General features: G+C 42.5%; 1 protein-coding gene across 8 annotated transcripts in view; it reads right to left on the reverse strand.

Annotated features, from left to right (window-relative positions):
- strbp (spermatid perinuclear RNA binding protein) overlaps nucleotides 1–17551 on the reverse strand; it is a 184504-nt gene extending 166953 nt beyond the window's left edge. For 3 of the 8 annotated variants that reach the window (XM_045692190.1, XM_045692185.1, XM_045692189.1), the window contains exon 1: nucleotides 16254–16454. The gene's annotated coding sequence lies outside the window, so the exon portion shown is untranslated. Of the gene's footprint in view, nucleotides 1–16253; nucleotides 16456–17358 lie in introns of those variants that run through there. The other 5 variants (XM_045692186.1, XM_045692188.1, XM_045692191.1 and 2 more) reach the window with 4 other exon arrangements.
- Nucleotides 17552–20437: the final 2886 nt, after the last annotated feature.

Raw genomic sequence — 20437 nt, forward strand, 5'->3', positions numbered from 1 at the left:
CATTTAGAAATATTTTCAGCACAGATTAATAGCCTACATATTTTGAATCCTTTCTCTAACAAAAGGAGGAAATAGAATGTGTGTTGAAGAGTTATTTTCCTCTTGCATGTTAGCTGAAAGGTACTAGTACATTATCTAACATGATTTATTTGGTTGAAATAAGATAAAATGAGATAGCGAGGGACTAAGATCGTGACAGCAACAGAGGCAGAGGCAGAGGCAGGAGAGAGAGAGAGAGAGAGAGAGAGAGAGAGAGAGAGAGAGAGAGAGAGAGAGAAAAGGAATGGCCAGTGTGACCTGACAGCAAGCGAAGCTCCACACTTCATCCCAGGTAAAAGGAGGAAGTGGCACTGAAAGAATAGACGACAGCAGCCAGTGACCCACGGAGGGCCAGATACGGGTTTCACTGTCACACTATTTCAGTGATGGAGGATGAGGCTCAGGCTCAGTGTGCATCCTTAATAGGGCTCCCGAGTGGTGCAGCGGTCTAAGGCACTACATCTCAGTGCTAGAGGCGTCACAATAGACCCTGGTTCGATTCCAGGCTGTATCACAACCGGCCGTGATTGGGAGTCCCATAGGGCGGTGCACAATTTCAGTGTTTGGCCAGGGTAGGCCGTCATTGTAAATAAGAATTTGTTCTTAACTGACTTGCCTAGTTAAATAAACGTAAAATTAAAAAATACCACCCTATTACTTATGTAAAAGTATTCAGACGCCTTCACTTTTTCAACATTTTGTTACGTTACAGCCTTATTCTAAAATCGATGAATAAAACATTTTCCTCATCAATCTACACACAATATCCCATAATGACAAAGTGAAAACAGGTTTTAGAATTTTATACAAAAAAATTATAAAATGAAATAATAATATGTATTTACATAAGTATTCAGACCCTTTGCTATGAGACTCGAAATTTAGCTCAGGTGCATCCTGTTTCCATTGATCAACCTTCAGATCTTTCTACAGACTGATTGGTGTCCACCTGTGGTAAATTCAATTGATTGGACATGATTTGGAAAGACACACACCTACCTATATAAGGTCCAACAGTTGACAGTGCATGTCAGAGCAAAAACCAAGCCATGAGGTCGAAGGAATTGTCCGTAGAGCTCCGAGACAGGATTGTTTTGATGCAAAGATCTGGGGAAGGGTACCAAAACATTTCTGCAGCATTGAAGGTCCCCAAAAACACAGTGGCCTCCATCATTCTTAAATGGAAGAAAATTGGAACCACCAAGACTCCTCCTAGAGCTGGCCGCCCGGCCAAACTGAGCAATCAGGGGAGAAGGGCCTTGGTCAGGGAGGTGACTCTGACAGAGCTCTAGAGTTCCTCTATGTAGATGGGAGAACCTTCCAGAAGGACAACCATCTCTGCAGCACTCCACCAATCAGGCCTTCATGGTAGAGTGGCCAGATGGAAGCCACTCCTCAGTAAAAGGCACATGACAGCCCGCTTGAAATTTGCCAAAAGGCTCCTAAAGGACTCTCAGACCATGAGAAACAAGATTCTCTGGTGTGATGAAACCAAGATTTAACTCTTTGCCCTGAATGCCAAGCGCCACATCTGGAGGAAACCTGGCACCACTCATCACCTGGCCAATACCATCTCTACGGTGAAGCATGGTGGCATCATGATATGGGGATGTTTTTCAGCAGCAGGGACTGGGAGACTAGTCAGGATCAAGGGAAAGATGAACGGAGCAAAGTACAGAGAGATCCTTGATGAAAACCTGCTCCAGAGCACTCAGGACCTCAGACTAGGGCGAAGGTTCACCTTCCAACAGGACAACGACCCTAAGCACACAGCCAAGACAACCAAGGAGTGTCTTCGGGACAAGTCTCTGAATGCCCTTGAGCGACCCAGCCAGAGACCGGACTTGAACCCGATCAAGCGTCTCTGGAGAGACCTGAAAATAGCTGTGCAGCAACGCTCCCCATCCAACCTGACAGAGCTTAAGATGATCTGCATAGAAGAATGTGAGAAACTCCCCAATTACAGGTGTGCCAAGCTTGTACCCAAGAAGACTCGAGGCTGTAATCGCTGCCAAAGGTGCTTCAACAAAGTACTGAGTAAAGGGTCTGAATACTTATGTAAATGTGATATTTCAGTTTTTTTTACATATATACACATTTCCAAACATTTCTTAAAACCTGTTTTTGCCTTATCATTATGGGGTATTGTGTGTAGATTGATGAGGGGAAAAAACTATTTAATGATTTTTAGAATAAGGCTGTAATGTATCAAAAGGTGAAGAGGTCTGAATACTTTCTAGACATTACATAGTAAATGTAAATCACTACAGGTGTTTATCATCCCAGCCTGATCTCATAGACTTGACATAACATAGTAAATGTAAATCCGGAACCCTCAAATTACTATGATATGTTACGTCTACCAACCCAAAGGTTGCAAGTTCGAATCTCATCGTGGACAACTTTAGCATATTAGCAACTTTTCAACTACTTACTACTTTTTTGATACTTTGCATCTACTTAGCATGTTAAACTACTCTGATTTATACTATAATGAACAAAATAAATGCAACATGTAAAGTGTTGGTCCCATGTTTCATGAGCTGAAATAAAAGATCCCAGTAATTTTCCATACGTACAAAAAGCTTATTTCTTTCAAATTATGTGCAGAAATTGGTTTACATCCGAGTCATACAAATACTGCTACAAATTAAGTCACTCAGTGACTTTGCTAAAACATTATTTATTTTATTTCATTCAAGGATAACACTTTTAATTGGTCACGTTTAGTAAGCTACAGAGACAGATAGCAGTGTTTGCTTTTTTTCCCCTTTTTCTCCCGTGTGTGTGTGTGTGTGTGTGTGTGTGTGTGTGTGTGTGTGTGTGTGTGTGTGTGTGTGTGTGTGTGTGTGTGTGTGTGTGCGTGTGCGCACGCCAGTACATGTGTTATGACCTCCCATGGTCCATCTTCTCCCCTCTACCTTGTACAGGATGCCTTACATGGCCATTCCTATCCATGCCTCACTCTGCCTGGTTAAGCTCTAGTTTCTGACTGCTGTAGCACATCTCTGTATCTGTGTCCCAAATGGCAACCTATCCGCTACATAGTGCACTACTTTTGCCCAGGTCCATGTCAAAAGTAGTGCACTATATCGGGAGCCATTTGGGAAGCACATGTCTATATATGTTTTGTTTATTTAACCAGGTAAGTTGACTGAGAACACATTCTCATTTACAGCAACAACCTGGGGCATAGTTACAGGGGGGATGAATGAGCCAATTGGAAGCTGGTGATGATTAGGTGACCGTGATGGTATGAGGGCCAGATTGGGAATTTAGCCAAGACACCGGGGTTAACACCCCTACTCTTACGATAAGTGCCATGGGATCTTTTAGCGGCCACAGAGTGTCAGGACACCCATTTAACATCCCATCTGAAAGACAGCACCCTACACAGGGCAATGTCCCCATTCACTGCCCTGGGGAATTGGGAAAAAAATTTGACCAAAGGAAAGAGTGCCTCCTACTGGCCCTCCAACACCACTTCCAGCAGTATCTGGTCTCCCATCCAGGGACCAACCCTGCTTAGCTTCAGAGGCAAGTCAGCAGTGAGATGCAGGGTGGTATACTGCTGGCAGGGTGGTATACTGCTGGCAGGGTGGTATACTGCTGGCAGGGTGGTATACTGCTGGCAACTATCTGTTTCTGCTGCCTTACTGCATTGCGTGGCTCTGCTCAGCACTCTGCTCACTACTGTCAGCTTCTCCCACTATTATACAACCCATTTACAGCAACACAGAACAGAAGCTTTGTTTCCACTGGCCTCACACACACACACACACACACACAGACATACATGGGTAAAAAACACACACACACACACGTTTTAGCCTTCACCTATCGCTGCAACACTATAAGCTGATGTCTGCTACTACTTCCTTACCTACCTAATAATGTAAAGGGTTTTTATTGATTTACGCAGATCCCAACAGCACATTTGAATTTAATATTTCTATAAATCCAGTTGGCTGGAGCAATGGAGGTTTAGTAAAATACCCTAGAATTGGCCCAGACTCTGCTGGCTACCAACAGTCCAATAAACAGAATATGGAAATGTGCAGAAAGCAGAATTCCCGTCGGTGCTGTGCGGGAGATTCTTCAGAGACGTGCGCACAAAGACCAGGGTTTCCTTTACCCAGTAATTGCCAACTTTTGATGGAAAAGCCGATAAATAAAATTGTCCAGGAGAAGAAAAAAATCCCATTTCTAAATAAAACTTTTTTTCCCATTCATTGATACTAGTATATGGTTGATGTATACTGCTCCCAGGTCTGCTCCCAGATGGTGAAGGTAGGAAACAACACCTCCAATTTGCTGATCCTCAACACAGGGGCCCCACAAGGATGCGTGCTCAGCCCCCTCCTGTACTCCGTGTTCACCCATGACTGCGTGGCCACGCACGCCTCCAACTCAATCATCAAGTTTGCAGACGACACAACAGTAGTAGGCTTGATTACCAACAAGACAGCCTACAGAGAGGAGGTGAGGGCCCTGGCAGAGTGGTGCCTAGGAAAATAACCTCTCCCTCAATGTCAACAAAACGAATGAGATGATCGTGGACTTCAGGAAACAGCAGAGGGAGCACGCCCCTATCCACATCGACGGGACTGCCGTGGAGAAGGTGAAAGATTAGTTCCTCGGCGCACACGTCACTGACAATCTGAAATGGTCCACCCACACAGACAGTGTGGTGAAGAAGGCGCAACAGCACCTCTTCAACCTCAGGAGGCTGAAGAAATGTGTCTTTGTCCCTAACACGGAACCCAAACCGGCTGCGCGTGTGCACCATCGTGCATAAATGTATTTTGTCCCCCCACACCAAACGCAATCACGACACACAGGTTAAAATATCAAAACAAACTCTGAACCAATTACATTAATTTGGGGACAGGTCGAAAAGCAATAAGCATGTATGGCAATTTAGCTAGCTACCTTGCACATGTTAGCTAATTTGTCCTATTTAGTTAGCTTGCTGTTACTAGCTAATTTGTCCTGGGATATAAACATTGAGTTGTTATTTTACCTGAAATGACAATTAATCCACACATAAAACGGTCAACCGAATCGTTTCTAGTCATCTCTCCTCCTTCCAAGCTTTTTCATCTTTGAACTTATATGGTGATCGGCATCTAAACTTTCATAATATTACCACGACGACCGGCAAAACTTTCAATCACCCACGTGGGTATAACCAATGAGGAGATGGCACGTGGGTACCTGCTTCTATAAACCAATGAGGAGATGGGAGAGGCAGGACTTGCAGCGTGATGGATTCACTGGTCACTTTAACCTGTTTAGGATAGGGGGCAGTATTTTCATGGCCGGATAAAAAACGTACCCGATTTAATCTGGTTATTACTCCTGCCCAGAAACTAGAATATGCATATAATTGTTTGATTTGGATAGAAAACACCCTAAAGTTTCTAAAACTGTTTGAATGGTGTCTGTGAGTATAACAGAACTCATATGGCAGGCCAAAACCTGAGAAGATTCTAAACAGGAAGTGCCCTCTCTGACCATTTCTTGGCCTTCTAGGGCATCTTTATCGAAAACAGAGGATCTCTGCTGTAACGTGACATTTTCTAAGGCTCCCATAGGCTCTCAGAAGGCGCCAGAACGGGGAATGATGACTCTGCTGTCCCTGGGCGGAAAACAGTAGGGGATTTGGATAGTGGTCGATCTGAGAACAATGAAACGGGCGTGCACGTGAAGAGTCCATTTTACGTTTTCAGTCTTTGAACGAAAACGACGTCTCCCGGTCGGAATATTATCGCTATTTTACGAGAAAAATCGCATAAAAATGTATTTTAAACAGCGTTTGACATGCTTCGAAGTACGGTAATGGAATATTTTGAAATATTTTGTCACGATATGCGCCGGCGCGTCACCCTTTGGATAGTGTCTTGAACGCAAGAACAAAACGCCGCTATTTGGATATAACTTTGGATTATTTGGAACAAAAACAACATTGGTGTGGAAGTAGAAGTCCTGGGAGTGCATTCTGACGAAGAACAGCAAAGGTAATCCAATTTTTCTTATAGTAAATCTGAGTTTGGTGAGTGCCAAACTTGGTGGGTGTCAAAATAGCTAGGCTGTGATGGCCGGGCTATCTACTCAGAATATTGCAAAATGTGCTTTCCCCGAAAAGCTATTTTAAAATCTGACATAGCGATTGCATGAAAGAGTTCTGTATCTATAATTTTTAAAATAATTGTTATGTTTTTTGTGAACATTTATCGTGAGTAATTTAGTAAATTCACCGGAAGTTTCGATGGGTATGCTAGTTCTGAACGTCACATGCTAATGTAAAAAGCTGTTTTTTGATATAAATATGAACTTGATTGAACAAAACATGCATGTATTGTATAACATAATGTCCTAGGAGTGTCATCTGATGAAGATCATCAAAGGTTAGTGCTGCATTTAGCTGTGGGTTTGGTTTTTGTGACATTATATGCTAGCTTGAAAAATGGGTGTGTGATTATTTCTGGCTGGGTACTCTCCTGACATAATCTAATGTTTTGCTTTCGTTGTAAAGCCTTTTTGAAATCGGACAATGTGGTTAGATAAAGGAGAGTCTTGTCTTTAAAATGGTGTAAAATAGTCATTTGTTTGAAAAATTGAAGTTTTGGGATTTTTGAGGAATTTGTAATTCGCGCCACGCCCTATCATTGGATATTGGAGCGGTGTTCCGCTAGCGGAACATCTAGATGTAAGAGGTTAATAATGGAACACTAGTCACCTTAATAATGTTTACATACTGCTTTGTTCATCTCATATGAATATACTGTATTCTATTCTACTGTATTTTAGTCAATGCCACTCCGACATTGCTCAATCTAATATTGATATATTTCTTAACTTGTGTGTATCGATGTGAATTGTTATATACTACTGCACTGTTGGGGCTAGGAACACAAGCCTTTCGCTCCACCCGCCATAACATCTGCTAAAAATGTGTATGTCACCAATAACATTTGATTTAATATAATTGTGTGAAACCTGAACATTTTACTTACGTTTCATCAAAGCTGCCTAGCCTAAATCCATTTCTATAAATGTGGCGGAAATTATTTTATAAAAAGACTTCCATATGCCATTGAAATAAGTAGCCTATTTCTCTCCTGTTGTATTGGTTTTCAAATCAACTTTATTTCATTGTTCCGTAGCCAAAGGCACAATCCTAGTCATATTAGCAGCCCATGCTAGTTGTTGCATCTTTAGATCTCCCATCTTTCTAAATTTCAAACTGATATTTTCATCCGTCACATGAACCAGCTCGCATGTGCGGTATAAGAGAAAAAAACGTTATAAAGCAATAGCTAAACTATGATATCGTCACATTAGCAATGCGCACAAGGCAGTAGGCTACGCGCAAACGTTCGTTCCATAATGCAATTTGCGGGAAAACACTGTTGTCAAAAGGGCACTGCACATGCGAGCTGTTTCATGTGACAGAGATGAAAATATCAGTTATAAATTTAGGAGAGGAGATATAATAGGCTACTTTGAAGCAAGATAAGACATGCCTCATAATATGTATTAAAAAGTTCAGGTTTCAAACAATTACGTTTATGTTTTCAAAATGAATACGGCCTCCAGTTCATTGCAAAGTGGTGTGTGACGTGCTGATGAAGCCTGTTTTCAGTTGTCGTTTGATGGGAACTCAGAACACTGAATTATGCAAATGAACCTATAGACCAATAAGCATGACCAGTCAAATATATTTACATCGACTGGTATTTACATCAAAGAACAGGCAAAAATGCATGATTTCACAATAGGATTTTTTTTGTTCTTTCTTTTTACTTATTGGCTTTTTGGGGGGGGGCCAAAAGCCGGCAATTACCAGTTAATGGGGTCCGGTAAATTTCTCACAATGTCCTGTAAATTAAAATGCTGCTGGTCAAATGTCTGGCGCCACATTTTCCTAACAGAAACCCTGACACACACACACACACACACACACACACAACCTCAGGGAGGATACTGGCCTTCAGCTCTTAAAAGAGCTGTTTAGAATCTTCCTGCTCTTAGCAATAAAAAGGGCCAGCCTGGCTAAAACCTGCTGACTCGGTGATGCTATCTCTCTTAACCTCACAAATAGACACACACACACACACACACACACACACACACACACACACACACACACACACACACACACACACACACACACACACACACACACACACACACACACACACACACACACACACACACACACCTATTCTCCACCCTTCACTTCACTCTTCTCCATCTGACTGCATCCATACACGAGAAAAAAACGTTTGTGTCATGCAAAAAAAATACAACAAACAATATAACGTCTGATCTTCCCGACTGGCCAGAGAACAATGGCTGCGATGCTTTTCAGTTTCAGACAGTTTCTGCTGACCAATCTCAGGAGAGAAAGAAGAAGCAGACAGACCTTAACTACCCTGGCCTGGAGACTGACAGAGAGAAAAAGCTCATATTCACTCCCGCCGTTCACATTTCCTTTCACCTCTGCATGGAATGCAGGAATAGTTCCAATCAGTAGGAAGGAGAAGAGATGGAGCAAGAGTGAGAGATGCAGAGAGAGAGGGAAGGAAAAGGGAGAAAGAGAAGAGAGGGGGGAGAGAGAGAAGCGAGGGAGAGAGAGATGCAGAGAGAGAGGGAAGGAAAAGGGAGAAAGAGAAGAGAGGGGGGGAGAGAGAGAAGAGAGGGAGAGAGAGATGCCGAGAGAGAAGGAAGGAAAAGGGAGAAAGAGAAGAGGGTGGAGAGAGAGAAGAGAGGGAGAGAGAGATGCAGAGAGAGGGAAGGAAAAGGGAGAAAGAGAAGAAAGGGGGGAGAGAGAGAAGAGAGAGAGAGAGATGTCGAGAGAGAGGGAAGGAAAAGGGAGAAAGAGAAGAGAGGGGGGAGAGAGAGAAGAGAGGGAGAGAGAGATGCAGAGAGAGAAAGAAAGGAGAGAGATAGTAAGGAGAGAGAGAGAGAAAGAAAGATATGCAGAGAAAGAGGGAGAGAGAGAGATGGGTGAGAGATAGTAGAGAGGAGAAGGGAGAGAGCGAGAAGAGAGTGAGGGTAGAAGAGATCTGCAAGCACAGCAGCAAAATTTGTGGGTCGTTGTCTTGAGAAAAGGGCAGCAAGTGGAGCACAGACAACATTGTAAATACAACACATTAGTGATGCACTGATGACATTTTTGGCCGATACCGATATCCGATATTTTCCTTGCCAAAAAAACCTGATACCGATAACCACTATTTAACATTTTAGCAGTCTTTTAAGCATTCTAGTACAGTTCAATAGTTAACACACACACATGGACGCAGCAGTCTAAGGCACTGCATCTCAGTGCAAGAGGCGTCACTACAGTCCCTGGTTCGAATCCAGGCTGAATCACATCCGGCCATGATTGGGAGTCCCATAGGACAGCGCACAATTGGCCCAGTGTCGTCCGGGCCATCAATGTAAATAAGAATTTGTTCCTAACGGGCTTGCCTCGTTAAATAAAAGTTATATATATATATATATATATATATATATACTGCTCAAAAGAATAAAGGGAACACTTAAACAACACATCCTAGATCTGAATGAAAGAAATCATCTTATTAAATACTTTTTTCTTTACATAGTTGAATGTGCTGACAACAAAATCACACAAAAATAATCAATGGAAATCCAAATTATCAACCCATGGAGGTCTGGATTTGGAGTCACACTCAAAATTAAAGTGGAAAACCACACTACAGGCTGATCAAACTTTGATGTAATGTCCTTAAAACAAGTCAAAATGAGGCTCAGTAGTGTGTGTGGCCTCCACGTGCCTGTATGACCTCCCTACAATGCCTGGGCATGCTCCTGATGAGGTGGCGGATGGTCTCCTGAGGGATCTCCTCCCAGACCTGGAATAAAGCATCCGCCAACTCCTGGACAGTCTGTGGTGCAACGTGGCGTTGGTGGATGGAGCGAGACATGATGTCCCCGATGTGCTCAATTGGATTCAGGTCTGGGGAACGGGCGGGCCAGTCCATAGCATCAATGCCTTCCTCTTGCAGGAACTGCTGACACACTCCAGCCACATGAGGTCTAGCATTGTCTTGCATTAGGAGGAACCCAGGGCCAACCGCACCAGCATATGGTCTCACAAGGGGTCTGAGGATCTCATCACGGTACCTAATGGCAGTCAGGCTACCTCTGGCGAGCACATGGAGGGCTGTGCGGCCCCCCAAAGAAATATCCCCACACCATGACTGACCCACCGCCAAACCGTTCATGCTGGAGGATGTTGCAGGCAGCAGAACGTTCTCCACGGCGTCTCCAGACTCTGTCACGTCTGTCACGTGCTCAGTGTGAACCTGCTTTCATCTGTGAAGAGCACATGGCGCCAGTGGCAAATTTGCCAATCTTGGTGTTCTCTGGCAAATGCCAAACGTCCTGCACGGTGTTGGGCTGTAAGCACAACCCCCACCTGTGGACGTCGGGCCCTCATACCACCCTCAAGGAGTCTGTTTCTGACCGTTTGAGCAGACACATGCACATTTGTGGCCTGCTGGAGGTCATTTTGCAGGGCTCTGGCAGTGCTTCTCCTGCTCCTCCTTGCACAAAGGCGGAGGTAGCGGTCCTGCTGCTGGGTTGTTGCCCTCCTACGGCCTCCTCCACGTCTCCTGATGTACTGGCCTGTCTCCTGGTAGCGCCTCCATGCTCTGAACACTACGCTGACAGACACAGCAAACCTTCTTGCCACAGCTCGCATTGATGTGCCATCCTGGATGAGCTGCACTACCTGAGCCACTTGTGTGGGTTGTAGACTCCGTCTCATGCTACCACATTGAGCGAAAGCACCGCCAGCATTCAAAAGTGAGCAAAACATCAGCCAGGAAGCATAGGAACTGAGAAGTGGTCTGTGGTCCCCACCTGCAGAACCACTCCTTTATTGGGGGTCTCTTGCTAATTGCCTATAATTTCCACCTGTTGTCTATTCCATTTGCACAACAGCATGTGAAATTTATTGTCAATCAGTGTTGCTTCCTAAGTGGACAGTTTGATTTCACAGAAGTGTGATTGACTTGGAGTTACATTGTGTTGTTTAAGTGTTCCCTTTATTTTTTTGATCTGTATATATATATATACACATACACACACCCAACACACACACACACACACACACACACACACCATACTGCCCAAAAAAGTATTTTGTTGGCATTTACGTATGTCCCCATTACCATTAAAACATCATCAAAACCTATTTCTTTCAAAACCCACTTGCTAGCTGTGCTGTTTGGTTGTTCAGTCGTTTCATTCTCAACCAGGACTTCTATGGAACGCCGTCTGGGTCTTTGTGTGTCAAAAAAGATACACGTCAAATAACACTAGTTGACATGTCAAATAACATGACATAATCTGTTTCAGTAGCTATAGTTAGCTAACTATATAGCTCGGTGTCATCATCTAAAATAACCCTAATTTACAAGACAGTTCTTATTTCATTAATGGTGGTCTGAGCCAACTATGTGAAGCTAGCCACAATAAGGATTAGCCACAATTGTGGACTTTGCAGTAAGCCTTCAAAATAAAAGTATGGAATAATTCTACTGTTTGTATTAATTTGCATCACTGTCAATGACATTCTTTTATTTTGAAGGAAAACCACAAATTCCACTATTGTGCCTAATTCTTATTGTGGCTAGCGTCACAAAACATAACCCTCTCCGGTCGAGCCTCAGTCGCCAGATGAAGCAAGCTGGCTGCTTATAACATTAGCTTTGGGCAACAGGGTTAAGTAGCTATTTATTTTCTTGAACTGAAGTTCAATTTCAATAGGAGAACAACAAGTGGCAAACTAGCTAATACTTACTCACAAGGATTCCTAAATCATTGCTAAGAATATTGAAAATGACTGCAGTTTCTACTGGTCATTGTTTTCAGGCTGGTTCTATTGGTACTAGCTAGATACCAAGTTAAAGCTAACTACCCCAGAAGTTGCAGTCGAACAAATGATGCTTTATTACCTACGCGGTATTGTAAACACATCGTTTGTGTCCGGGGTTTGCTTGTTTGCAGAATTTTATGTACAGCTTTGACAGTGCTACTGTATCTTTTTGGACACACAAAGACCCAAACGGCGTTCCATAGTATGAATGTTGTGAAGCTGATAGCAGTGACGCCATTACTGTGTAACTCCGGTAGGGCAACATCTGAAAAATAGCGCACTTGGTAGTGTGTATGGTGCTCAACCAGTCAGCGAAAGCCAACATCACCCACGACAGAGAACGGTTGATTGTCAAGGGCTATGAATTCCATTATCTTGGCTTTAATGGATTTCGCCTTTGAGTTGTCTCGCTGAAATTGTCTTACTCATTCAAATGACTGCTCGACTTGATGACTGCTCGATCCACACAGCAGACATTGTGGGCTAGGTTAGGAATGCTGTGTTGCACGTATAGCGCAAAATTTGAAGTGCCGTTATTACGTCATATACCTACGTTATATAGGTATACACGTTAGCTTTGACATCGGTTTTTAATAAATCGGCATTAAACTAGACATCGGCCAATACCGATATGTTCACCGATATATCGTGCATATCCTACACCTATATTTATCTGTTTATTTATTTTCCCCATTTATACTTCAACTATTTGCACACTGAATACATAACCAATAATATAACATTTGAAATGTCTATATTCTTTTAAAACTTTTGTGAGTGTAATGTTTACTGATTGTTTATTTTCCTTGTTTATTTCCCTTTTGTTTATTGTCTATTCCATTTGCTTTGGCAATGTAAAAAAATGTCCCATGCCAATAAAGCCTTTTGAATTGAATTGAACTGCCGTAGGCAGACCTGGCTCTCAAGAGAAGACAGGCTATGTGCACACTGCCCACAAAATGAGTGGACCCACATACCCAATTTTGATAAACTCCCATATCTACTGGGTGAAATACCACAGTGTGCCATCACAACAGCAAGATTTGTGACCTGTTGCCACAAGAAAAGGTCAACCAGTGAAGAACAAACACCATCGTAAATACAAGCCATATTTATGCTTATTTACTATCCCTTTTGTCCTTTAACCATTTGCAAATTATATGACATTTGAAATGTCTTTATTCTTTTGGAACGTTTGTAAGTGTAATGTTTACTGTTGCATTTTTTATTGTTTATTTCACTTTTGTTTATTATCTATTTCACTTGCTTTGGTAATGTAAACATATGTTTCCCAAGCCAATAAAGCCCTTAAAAAGAAATTCAAAATGTAATTGAGAGAAAGAGAAAAGAGACCCACATACATCTCAGTCACATCGAGAGTGACTGAGGAAAATGATCCCTTTTCATCTATTAGGCAAAGCTGCATCCAGAACACATACAGTATGCATACAAACAAAGACAAGGCTGAGTTCTTCATAGTAAAAACTGGTTTTAAAGTCTAAATATGTGTGTGTGTGTCATAAATCACACTGACTCCATCATCTAGTCCATGGTCAACGGAAATTCTATTAATGGAAGATTAGCCAATTCCAAGTCATCCAATCACCTTTCTGTATCCACGGCAGTGAAAACTGAAACTGTATGGTGCTGTATAGGAGAGGAGCGCTGCTGTATTCTCCTTTTAATAATGACAACTGAAACTGTATAGGAGAGGAGCGCTGCTGTATTCTCCTTTTAATAATGACAACTGAAACTGTATAGGAGAGGAGCGCTGCTGTATTCTCCTTTTAATAATGACAACTGAAACTGTATAGGAGAGGAGCGCTGCTGTATTCTCCTTTTAATAATGACAACTGAAACTGTATAGGAGAGGAGCGCTGCTGTATTCTCCTTTTAATAATGACAACTGAAACTGTATAGGAGAGGAGCGCTGCTGTATTCTCCTTTTAATAATGACAACTGAAACTGTATAGGAGAGGAGCGCTGCTGTATTCTCCTTTTAATAATGACAACTGAAACTGTATAGGAGAGGAGCGCTGCTGTATTCTCCTTTTAATAATGACAACTGAAACTGTATGGTGCTGTATAGGAGAGGAGCGCTGCTGTATTCTCCTTTTAATAATGACAACTGAAACTGTATAGGAGAGGAGCGCTGCTGTATTCTCCTTTTAATAATGACAACTGAAACTGTATGGTGCTGTATAGGAGAGGAGCGCTGCTGTATTCTCCTTTTAATAATGACAACTGAAACTGTATGGTGCTGTATAGGAGAGGAGCGCTGCTGTATTCTCCTTTTAATAATGACAACTGAAACTGTATAGGAGAGGAGCGCTGCTGTATTCCCCTTTTAATAATGAAAACTGCTGGCCGTTTACTGAGTTCATAGGATGGGTAAACAGTTACACACTGTATATTCTAAATTCTATGTGTGACTTCACATTTTCTCTGACTACGTTTATCAAGAGTCAAGTCCTTAGAGGAGTACAGTTACATTATGTGGTGATTGAACTGGAAAACAGGATGTTCTCATTCTAACTGTGCAGTGAATTCACACATTTTTCTGACCACAGCTTCCTCTTCACCAACAGAAATAACATAAAAACTTGATTGCATTCAAGATAAAGGTATCTTTATGTGTCTGGTCACTGTAATTTTCTCTCGTAAACATAACATTCCCCAGGTGAGAACCACTTGACCAGACATCTCTGCAATATATGAACTAAGCATCATACACATCTCCCACTGGGCGCTCAACAGGAGAAAACAAAGACCATGGAGTCATCAGAGTGGCAGTAAATGTGACAGAGGGTCTTTCTAAAGTGACAAAGCTCTGAACTTTAACCTTTACCCCATGGGAACGCACCATCTCTCACTCTATTCAGATGGCCATACACTGGAGTCCACTCCAGCACCAAAACCTGCTCATTTATGACACTTGAAAAAGCAGGTAGGTTGGAGGAAGCTACATGTAAGCATATTGCCCAATATTTCAAATCTGTTATTCTGTACCTTTACATAACAAATTCAATCAGATTCAATAAACAAAACATTTTGGCACCACACATCTATGCCCACAAACTATTTGCTATTTCTGCCAGCAAAAAGAGCAAGTTCGAGCCATACGCGGAGCATTACGCTAAACTCACACTCGCTAGCACACACACACACACACACACACACACACACACACACACAGCTATGAGGAAGAGATGAGAGGGACAAACCTCAATGAGGAAATAAGCCCCAGTGTTTTTCTCTTTGTTCCCAGACACTCATGTTGGAGAGTTTCACAGAGAACATGACAATAAAGCAACATAATGGTTTGTTTACTTTAGACCTCGACTTGTTTACTCGAGTATTGCTTCCAGACATTAGACAGAGCACAGTCATTACAGCAAAACCAGAAGTAAAATCTACAACCATTTACAAATACATTTCCAAGACACGCCACAAACACGATGCATTTATTTTAACAATTTCTAGTACTAATTTTGATAACGATTAATTTAAAATTGCTACATATTATGAAGCAAATGTTGACTGTTTAGTGTTGATGTGATTTAGCCATAGTAGAATTAGTACTAGGCTAAACAGTCCTCTTAACAGCCTGTTCACTGCGGAAGTACTGGCACCTGCTCCAGCAGCTGATGAACACAGACGAAGTTATAACAGCGTCTATTGACGGCTGCTTTTCTGAGCAAACAAATATTCACATGTATATCAATAGTTACTAGTGTCAAAAAGGTGACAAACGGATTAGTCAGTCCTATAGAAATACTCGTCCAACAGCACAGGTGGTGAAAACATCGAGGTACAGCGACTGAGTATATCGTTTGCTTGATAGTCAAAAAAGTTATTTGTTCGTTATTTACATTTACCATTAGAGTTTATTAAACTAGCAACAATGTACCAATTCACAAAACAGTATATTTTCCTTAGTTGTCTAGAACAATTAGTTACACAGTTGTTACAAAGTTAGCTAGCTACAACAGATACACCGACACACAGGTCCCGGTGATCATGCATGCCACTCCGTCCAGAGTTGGAGCGAGCTCGCTACAGACCGGAGCCCGCTACAGACCAGACCGGAGCCCGCTACAGACGAGACCGGAGCCCGCTACAGACCAGACCGGAGCCCGCTACAGACCAGACCGGAGCCCGCTACAGACCAGACCGGAGCCCGCTACAGACCAGACCGGAGCCCGCTACAGACCAGACCGGAGCCCGAAAGCTGTGTGACTACTTTATCCCCGAACAAAAAGGGTTCGATGTAAAATATATGCTGACTACTTACGGTTGAAGTGTTACTGAAGAGGGAAAAGTTATCCAAACATACGTTGGTTGATAACAGGCACAGTTGTGACACTCGCTGCTAGGACCAAAAACCAAGTGCCGACGTTCAGCGAAAGAGCTCGCAGGTTTGACACCAGCACGAACTGCCTGCTACTTTCTTTCTTACACCAAATTCAAAGATGAGCGGTAACTGCGCAGGCGTGGACGGGATCAGTTCATTATGAGCGCTGGGTATACTGGCAGGATGGGTAGACTGGCATGGTGCACGGATATCAAAACATCTCGCTGAGATATATAACAGTTATACCAACTACTATAAATAACATGTCTATGCATTTACTTGTTAAATGTGTAGTAAGAGCTACACTATTCACATTAACACGGCCTTCCCTGTAGCTCAGTTGGTAGAGCATGGTGTTTGCAACACCAGGGTTGTGGGTTCGATTCCCACGGGGGGCCAGCACAGAAAAAAAAAAAAAAAACATGTATGAAATGTATGCATTCACTACTGTAAGTCGCTCTGGATAAGAGCGTCTGCTAAATGACTCAAATGTAAATGTAACACATAGGATATTGATTAAGACACAAACTTATTACGGGGACTTCAATTACTACCCTGTGGCATTTGTATGGGAACATTCTTTTTGGATAAATAAAACGTTTATTTTGTTCAAGAAATGTCTCATTTCCAGGCTATTTGTGTCTCCATTCAAATTGAGCATTGATTTCTTCCAGCCACACAGTCTAAAAAATAACTCAAGTAGGTTATAGCAGCCTGCCTAGCTGCACCAACAAATAGACTATTCTCACAATAGCAGGGGCGTCAAATGGATACATTACAATTAGCATACTTGAATTCAAATGGTTCTGAGGGGGCTCAGAACCATTCAATAGTTTATGACGCTTGATTGAGGAGTATAGCAAGTCCCACGGTACCGTTGCCTAATAGCCTACAATGCCTGTGCTAGCGATGTCCGTTCTTTGGATCAGGATTCACTATGCCCGCATGTAGCCTAACAAACATCACAGCGACAACAACCAACCGCTGACCAGTCCGACCGAATCCACATAACCGCAGCAGAAATGTGTGACGATAAATCAATTACCGTAATAGCTTGGTTTCAGTCTCCGCCCGGTACCTTTAACCTAGATCCAGTTAAATGTGCGTTCCCCTGCTTGTCCCCATATCACTCAGACAACGGCTTTGTTCACGTGGTAATGTGTGCTTTTCCTAATTGGAGGACCAGGAGTCGCTGAAACTGCCATTGCCCCTTCCTCTCCGCACCTGTTCAGCCTAGCAGGACGATTGACGGATGGAAACAGCAAACTCGGTAATAATACCGTTACCAGCTGAGCCCACTGTATAGGAGCCGCTCTATATGAAGGGCTACAGTGAGTAAGTAGTATGTAACTTGACTTTAGCGCATTGCCTGGTGAAGGAGGAAGCATGGTGAAGGGGGCGAATCGTTTGGGACGCTATAAAAAAAAAAATCTCACTATCCATGTATATTACTGCGACACTATGACAGAGAAGCCTGCTGTGAGGCCAGGACAAAAGGGATGCTACAGCAATGCTTTTTATGTATGAGGAAACCTGTTATGCTCCCACACAAGCACCACTTTTCAAGGTTAATATTACATCAGATATTACACTATATAATCTCTATATAATGAAATAAACAACCCATAAAAATTACCCCCCACACACACACACACACACACACACACACACACACACACACACACACACACACACACACACACACACACACAGAATAGACAGGAGGCAAACAGAAAGGCTCTTTAAAACAGGCTTCTGAGGGACATTTGAGTGCAGACAAATGCTACAGTTGCAGGACTAGTTACAGGAACGTTTCACAGCTGGGTGTGACTCTTCAGGCCCCACTTCAGGCCCCACTTCAGGCATGCAGCACAGCACTCTGGTCTGTCTGGTCTGGTCTCTCCTGTGGAACAGCATACCTATGATATACACACAGTAGTCTACACACACCCACAGTGCACACTGTGTCCTTTCTCTTTTACAGAAACATTTGACACACAATAATTGCACTTTTATTACACAGTAGGCTACACACACACATACACAGGCCTACACATGGACAAGCACACACACACACACACACACACACACGGACGAGCGCACACACACGAACGAGCGCACACACGGACGGACGAGCGCACTCACACACACATTTTACAAAAAAAATACTTTGCATTTATGTTCTTTCTCTTTTACAAAAACAAAACTTGCATGCATACCCTTTCCCCTTTACAAAAACATACTTCACACAAAGGCCTATATACTAGTCTAGAACAAAATCATACTTCACACAGAGGCATATATACTAGTCTAGAACAAAATCATACATCACACAGAGGCATATATACTAGTCTAGAACAAAATCATACTTCACACAGAGGCATATATACTAGTCTAGAACAAAATCATACTTCACACAGAGGCATATATACTGGTCTAGAACAAAATCATACTTCACACAGAGGCATATATACTAGTCTAGAACAAAATCATACTTCACACAGAGGCATATATACTGGTCTAGAACAAAATCATACATCACACAGAGGCATATATACTAGTCTAGAACAAAATCATACATCACACAGAGGCATATATACTAGTCTAGAACAAAATCATACTTCACACAGAGGCATATATACTAGTCTAGAACAAAATCATACTTCACACAGAGGCATATATACTGGTCTAGAACAAAATCATACTTCACACAGAGGCATATATACTAGTCTAGAACAAAATCATACTTCACACAGAGGCATATATACTGGTCTAGAACAAAATCATACTTCACACAGAGGCATATATACTGGTCTAGAACAGTCTCACATTTTACCCTCAATAACTGCCCTTACATTATCCTCTAATACATATTAACTCACTACTTGTGACCTCAGTGTGTTAACATTTGTTTGTAAATTGTCATTTTATTCTGTACCTTTTCATTTGCCATCTGCAGTACCTGTGGTTCCTAGCCCACACTGTGGTTGACACGTAGGGCGGCCGGTTAGTCTATTAAAAGCACCAGACCCCAGTAACACTCCTCACCACTCTCCTGCTCCTGGTGTCCACCTCCTGGTGTCCACCTCCTGGTCATATAGGATGTGTGTTTCCCAAATAGCACCCAACCCTACGCAGTACACTACTTCTGACCAGGGACAATAGGTTGTGATTTATATAGGGAATAAGGTGCCATAGATGACGCAGCCATAGAGGACGCAGCCATAGAGGACGCAGCCATAGAGGACGCAGCCGCAGCCATAGAGGACGCAGCCATAGAGGACGCAGCCGCAGCCATAGAGGACACAGCCATAGAGGCCACAGCCATAGAGGACGCAGCCATAGAGGACGCAGCCATAGAGGACGCAGCCATAGAGGACGCAGCCATAGAGGACGCAGCCATAGAGGACACAGCCATAGAGGACACAGCCATAGAGGACACAGCCATAGAGGACACAGCCATAGAGGACACAGCCATAGAGACCACAGCGAAGCTACAGTCAATGGCTGCTGTACTGTCGGCTGCTGGAAGTATAATTTTAGATTACATGTGGGCTGCAGATGCTGATCTCAGAGAACCAGGTCTCACTGAAGAATACTGCTGTCACTGTCTATTCACTACTGTAAATCTATTTCATTTTTGGTGTAATTTAAGCTACAGTTGTGATACATAGAGCCGTGTAGTTTTTGGCAGAAACAGACCCTTTTCCTCCTCAGATTTGGCCGGAATGAGAAGCACATTGAGGAAGGTCTGGCAGTTTTAAACAAACCTTTCGTTTAAGAAAGGAAATAACGTCGCATAAAGAGGCAACAGCTGTGAATGAAAATGACGTGTTCTTACTGAGACAGATATAACATTTAGGTATCTTGAAACCATGGCTTTTTCTGCTCCCCATTTCTGTATGTTTACATGACACATACAGTATTAACATTTATGTACATTTCATTTGTATGCCTAAGCATGTTTGTCAGTCAGCTTATGTTTATTTAAGTATTTTTTGTCCAGTGTTTATAACATGTGATAGGATGTGTTATATACAGTATACTGTATGTATGTCAAATGGACATGTATGTTAACTAGGGCTGTCAAAGAATGTTAATCACAGGATTTGCTGTGACTAATC

Source organism: Salmo salar, chromosome ssa13 (assembly GCF_905237065.1).
Source record: "Salmo salar chromosome ssa13, Ssal_v3.1, whole genome shotgun sequence".
Classification (NCBI taxonomy): Eukaryota; Metazoa; Chordata; class Actinopteri; order Salmoniformes; family Salmonidae; genus Salmo; species Salmo salar.